Below are 6,876 nucleotides of genomic sequence, written 5' to 3' on the forward strand. Positions count from 1 at the left end.
GATTTTGGTTTGAGAGAGTTAATGGGAACTTGACAGCAGAATTTCTAGGCTCTTTACTTCAAGTCTCACCACAAAGGATGGGATTTGAATCCTGACACCACATGTATCCTTATAGCCAGCCACTTTCCTTCCACATCTAACTGGGTTTGGTTTTGGATCCTTGGTTCCAATCAAATGATCCTTACAGAGATAACATACTTTACACTGCAAGTGTTGAGCATCCTCCTGATAATACACCTTAAGAGTCCATTTATACCTTAACAGCCTTTCTCCAAAGGCACTCATACTTCTAGCATACAAGCTAGTAAACAGGATTTAAAGTGCCACCCACCTGAATTACCAGTTTTAGAAATGGAATTTTCAAACCTGTTTCCCTTTTTCCTGAATCCACAGCCACTGCTGCATCATTGCTCACTCATCCTCTTCAGCCTCCCATGTAGGCCTGTCACAGAGTCACCACTTAGGAATCTTCTCTGTAATTCCCATGTCATATGAGATGAAGTACTGCATGACTATGATTTTTTAAAAAAATAAATTGATTTTTAGAAAGAAGAAGGGAGAAAGAGAGAGAGAGAAACATTGATGTGAGAGAAACATCCATGAGTTGCACTAGTCATGACGGGATTGAACCCACAATCTGGGCATGTGCTCTCACTGGAAACTGAACCCACAACCATTTGGTGCACAGGACGACGCTCCCACCAACTGAGCCACACTGGCCATGACTATGATTTTTAACCAAATAAAAGTTTGGGCAGTAATTTCAGTAATGCAGTGCCGCCTGGCCAAGCGTGGCTCCGCGGTTGAGCGTCGACCTGGGATCCAGGCGATCCGGGTTCAATTTCCGGTCAGGGCATATGCCCAGGTTGTGGGCTCCGTCCCCAGTCCGGGGTGTGCAGGAGGCAACCGATCAATGACTCTCTCATCATTGACGTTTTTATCTCTCTCTCTCCCTCTCCTTTCCTCTCTCTGAAATCAATAAAGATACATTTTTTAAAAATAAAAGAAATAACGCTGTGCCTATAGGTTTTCAACTCAGGGAATTTGGACATTAATAACATTCAAAAAAGTAAAACAAAACTAAAATAAACGAACACATTCTGTCCATTGATTCGTGTGTTTTTAAATGGGAAACTGAAGTATAAATCAGGATGAAAACCTCACAAAATTTTGCTTAGCGTGATATTCTCAAGTTCCATCTATGTTGTTGCAAATGACAGTATTTCATCTTTTCTTACGGCTGAGTAGTATGAAATCAGTCAGACAGAAAAAGTTAAGAACCATATGATTTAAGTCATATGTGAGATATAAAACTGAAAGCAATAAATGAACAAACAATAAAAACAAACAAAAACTCCTAGACATAGACAGAAGTATATAGTGGTTACTAGAGAGACGGGAGTTGGGGGTAGTTAAGGGTGAAGTGGGTCAAATATATAGTGACAGAAAAAGATTTGACTTTGGGTGGTGGGCACACAATGCAATGAATAGATGATGTATCATAGAATTGTACAACTGAAACCTATATAATTTTTTTAACCAATGCCACCCTAATAAATTTAATTTTAAAAAACTCACGAAATAATTAAAGCAGTCCATGTTGGTATGATAGGAATGAGACATGTGCTTGATTGGTGTGATAACTGGCATCTGGACGTCACATTTAGGTAAACCAATTAGGAATGAAAACTACTAGGCCATTAGATTTGGAGGTGATTTGGTGAGGATTTGTCTCTTGATTTATCAACAGGGTTAGGCTGACTATAGTAGATGACCAAGGAAGAGTTCCCTTTCTCTACCAGAAGCCCTGTATATGTCTCACAAAGCTGCATATTTTGTTGGCAAGTATATTGTCTCAAAATAAAAAGAGCCATTTTTCCTTGAAGAATCCTCTATAGACTCTCAGAACTGAAACCCAAATATATTTGCTACAATCTGTGCCATATTTGTGATACTCCCTTAATATATAATAATTCCCCAATGGAACGAGTCTCTGCCATACAAAGCAGAGATTATGGTATCATTAGATCTTATACTCCTCGGTATGGAAATTCTTTGAACACACAGAGAAAAAAACAGTGAATTTAGTCATGACAAGGTAGAACAAAAACACCTTATACTAACAGATGTTAGTCAAGAGGAAATATGCACATTCACATGGGTAAGTTTAGAGACCAATTTAAGGCTTTAACAGGTTTATTTTAAATAGGAAAGGCCTTTTGTGTATGAGAGATAGTAGCATACCAGTTAAGCATGTAGGATATCTGGAGTTAGAAAACTTGAGTAGAATCCCTTCCTCCAACTCTTCTTAGCTATGTGAACTTGAGCATAATTTAACCTGTCTCAATTTTCTCATCTGTAAAATGGATTAGGTTTTTCCTCTTGGATATTCCATTGGCATCTTGAATATCCTGACTGCCCTCATTTTAGTGTTGATCACAGTTACAGTTGCCAGGTGACTTGTCTGTATCCTTCACTTTTTCACAGTAGCATCCCTTATCTATAACCCAGAAATTATATTCATACACTTGCCAGCATAATTACTGAGCCTTAGGGAGTTCTTACCCCTAGAAGTATAATTGCTGAGCCTTAGGGAATACTGACCAGGTGTTTCTGAATGGCTCTCTAAAGTGGTTGAACCAATTTACGCTCCCACAGAAGTGTGTGAGTTCCTATTTCCCAACACTGTAACCACACTTGATGTTTTCAGATATTGATTTTTTCCAGTGATGACTATAAAATGAGCAATCATTTTAATATGCATTTATCTGATTACTAGCAAGGTTGAGTACTTTATATATGCTTCCTGTCTAATTGGGTCTTTTTCTATGAGGTGCCAAATTACATCTTTGGCCTATTTTCCTCTTGGGCTGTTTGTCATGTTGATTTGTTGTCACTCTTTATATAGTCTGTGTATAAATCTATTTTATGGCTTTAGAAGTCTTCAGTCTCTCAGTGTATTTTGCTTTTTACTTTTTATAGTGTATTTTGAATCATTTACATCAATTGGTATTTATAAGTCAGTATTATGTTTATATTTGAACATTGCTTCACAAGCATTTAAAACAAATAAATCATAAAAGTTTAAATTTAGTTTAAAACAAATTATTTAAAGGTTAATAGCACTAGGAGAATTCTTATCTTTTCCTCTTTGAGTATTGGGAGACACAGAATAAGTTTAAAGAAAAAATGCAATTATCTTGAGAAATTTCCTTGGACTTCAAAAACTAGCTAGCAAATGCTTTAAAAAAAAAAAAAAAGATAAGACCAGCTAGTGTGGCTCAGTGTTGGGAAAATTAGACAGGTACATGCAAAAAAATTAAACTAGACCACCAACTTACACCATACACAAAAATTAACTCAAAATGGATAAAAGACTGAAATGTAAGTCGTGAAAATCCTAGAGAAATCATAGGCAGAATAATCTCAGACATCTCTCACAACAAAATGTTTGCCAGTACATCTCTTAGGGCCAGAGAAATAGAGGAGAAAATAAACAAATGGGACTACATCAAAATAAAAAGCTTCTGCACAGCAAAAGAAACCACCAACAAAACGAAAAGGGAGCCCACTGTATGGAAGAACTTATTTACCAATGGCAAATCTGAAAAAAGGTTAATATCCAAAATATATAAGGAACTCATACAACTTAACAAAAGGAAGACAAACAATCCAATTATAAAATGGTCAAAGGATCTAAATGGACATATCTCCAAAGAGGACATATGGATGGCCAAGAGACATATGAAAAAATGCTCAAAGTCACTAATCATCAGAGAGATGCAAATTAAAACCACAATGAGGTATCACTTCATACCTGTCAGAATAGCTACCATCAACAAATCAACAAACAACAAGTGCTGGTAAGGATGTGGAAAAAAGAGAACCTTAGTACACTACTGGTGGGAATGCAGACTGGTGTAACCACTATGGAAAACAGTATGGAGTTTCCTCAAAAAAATTAAAAATGGAACTGCCATTTGACCCAGTGATCCCATTTCTAAGAATATACCCTAAGAAACCCAAAACACCAATGAGAAAGAACTTATGCACCCCTATGTTCTTAGCAGCACAATTTATAATAGCTAAGATCTGGAAACAGCCCAAGTGCCCAATAGAAGATCAATGGATAAAAGCCTGTGGTAATTACACAATGGAATACTATGCAGTAGTAAAAAGCAGGAACTCTTACCTTTTCCAACAGCATGGATGGACTTGGACATTATTGTGCTAAGTAAAATAAGCCAGTCAGAGAAAGAGAAGTACCATATGATCTCACTTATATATGGAATCTAATGAACAAAATAAACTGATGACCAGAATAGAACCAGAGGCATGGATACATAGAACAGACTGACAGCTGTCAGAGGGGAGGGTGAGTGGAAGACAAGATGAAAAAAAGTGAAGGGATTAGCTAAAGAACATATATGAATAACCCATAGACACAGACAACACTGTGGTGATGGCCAGAGGGAAGGAGTGGGCAGAGGCTTGGTGGAGATTGGGAAAGGGGAGGAAATGGGATCATTTGTAATGGGGCAACAATAAACACAAAGTTTAAAAAAGATGATAATTGCAAACAACACCTCATCAGAGGAGTTAATATCCAAAATATATAAAGAACTCATACAATTCAACACCAAACAAACAGACAATCCAATTAAAAAATGGGCAGAGGACCTGAACAGACAGACACTTCTCCCAAGAAAACATACAAATGGCCAACAGATAGATGAGAAGATGTTCAACTTCACTAGCTATTGGGGAAATGCAAATCAAAACTACAATGAGATACCGCCTCATACCTGTTAGAATGGCTATTATCGACAAAACTGGTGATAAGTGTTGGAGAGGTTGTGGAGAAAAAGGAATCCTCATTCACTGCTGGTGGGAATGTAGACTGGCACAACCAGCATAGAAACCAGTATGGCAGTTCCTGACAATATTAAGAATAGAGTTACCATATGACCCAGCAATCTTTCTTCTGGGTATCTACCAAAAGAACTCGAAAACATGTATTTCCAAAGATATATGTACCTTTATGTTCATTGCAGCATTATTCATGGTGGCCAAGACATGGAGACAACCAAAATGTCCTTTGATAAAGGATTGGATAAAGAAAATGTGGTACATGTACACAGTGGAATATTACTCAGCCATAGGAAAGGATGAAACACTGCCATTTGTGACAACATGGATGGACCCTGAGAATATTATGCTAAGTGAAATAAGTCCATCAGAAAAAGCCAAGAACCATATGATTTCACTCATATGTGGGATATAAAACTGAAAGTCATAGGCACAGACAACAGTATGGTGGTTACCAGAGGGAAGGGGGTAGGGGGATAGTAGAGGGTAAAGCGGGCCAGATATATGGTGATGGAAGTTGACTTGACTTTGGGTGGTGATCTCACAGTGCAATATACAGATATGTATCATAGAAATGTACACTTGAAACCTATATGGTCTTATTGTCCAATGTCATCCCAATAAATTTAATTTAAAAGAAGACAACACCAAATGATGACAAGGATGTGGAACAACAGGAACTCTCATTGTTGGTGGGAATGCAAAGTGGCACAGCCAATTTGAAGTACAGTTTGTCAGTTTCTTAAAAAACTAATTGCTGGATCAAAACCATATAATCCAACAGTTGCATTCCTTGGTATTTACCCAAATGAGTTGAAAACTTATGTCTACACATAAACCTGCACACAGATGTTCATAGCAGCTTTATTCATAATTGCTAAAATTTGGAAGCAACCAAGTCACCCTTCAATTGGTGAATGGATTAATAAACTGTGGTACATTCAGATAATGGAGTATTATTTAGTACTGAAAAGAAATAAGCTATTGAGTCATGAAAAGACATGGAGGAAAATTAAATGCATATTACTAAGTGAAAAAAGCAATCTGAAAAGGCTACATACTGAATGATTCCAACTGTATGACATTCCAGAAAAGGCAGAACTATGAAGATAGTATAAAAGTCAGTGGTTGCCAGGAGTTGGGGAGAGAAAGGGATGAATAGGTGGAGCACAAGAATTTTAAGTCATTGACAATATTCTGTATGAAAATATAATGATGGGTACATGTCATTACAGATTGGTCCAAACCCATAGAATGTACAATAATATATTCTATGATACATGATCTGTATATTGCATTGTGTGCCCACCGCCTACAGTCAAATCATCTTCTTTACTACTCCCCTACCCCCTTCCCTCTGGTAACTATCATACTATTGTCTGTGTCTCTGAATTTCGGTGAATCATAATGTAAACTACGGACTTTGGGTTATAGATGTATCAGTGTAGGTTCACCAATTGTAACAAATGCACCACTCTGGTGGATGATGCTGATAATGGGGGAGGTTATGCATGTGTGGGTAGGGGGTATATGGGAAATCACTCTCATATATATACACACATATATATGTTATATAAAACTTCCTCTTAATTTTGCTCTGAATCTAAAATTGCTCCAAAAATTGTCTAAATAAGTGAATAAAATGCATTTTTTTTATTAGTAAAGCTTAACAAATCTTTTTAAAATGTTTTTATTTTTTTTATTTTTTTTAAACATATCTTTATTGATTTCAGAGAGAGTAAAGGAGGGGGAGAGAGAGAGATAGAAACATCAATGATGAGTCATTGATCGGCTGCCTAGCCCGCAACCCAGGCATGTGCCCTGACCGGGAATCGAACCCCAATCCCCTGGATCCTAGGTCGATGCTCAACTGCTGAGCCACGCCCGGCCAGGCTAAAATGTTTTTATTTATTTCAGAGAGAGGAAGGGAGAGGGAGAGAGAGATAGAAACACCAATAAGAGAGAAATATAATCAGCTGCCTCCTGCATGCCCCCTACTGGGGCTCA

The sequence above is a fragment of the Miniopterus schreibersii genome, assembly GCF_964146895.1.
Source record: "Miniopterus schreibersii genome assembly, chromosome: X".
NCBI lineage: Eukaryota > Metazoa > Chordata > Mammalia > Chiroptera > Miniopteridae > Miniopterus > Miniopterus schreibersii.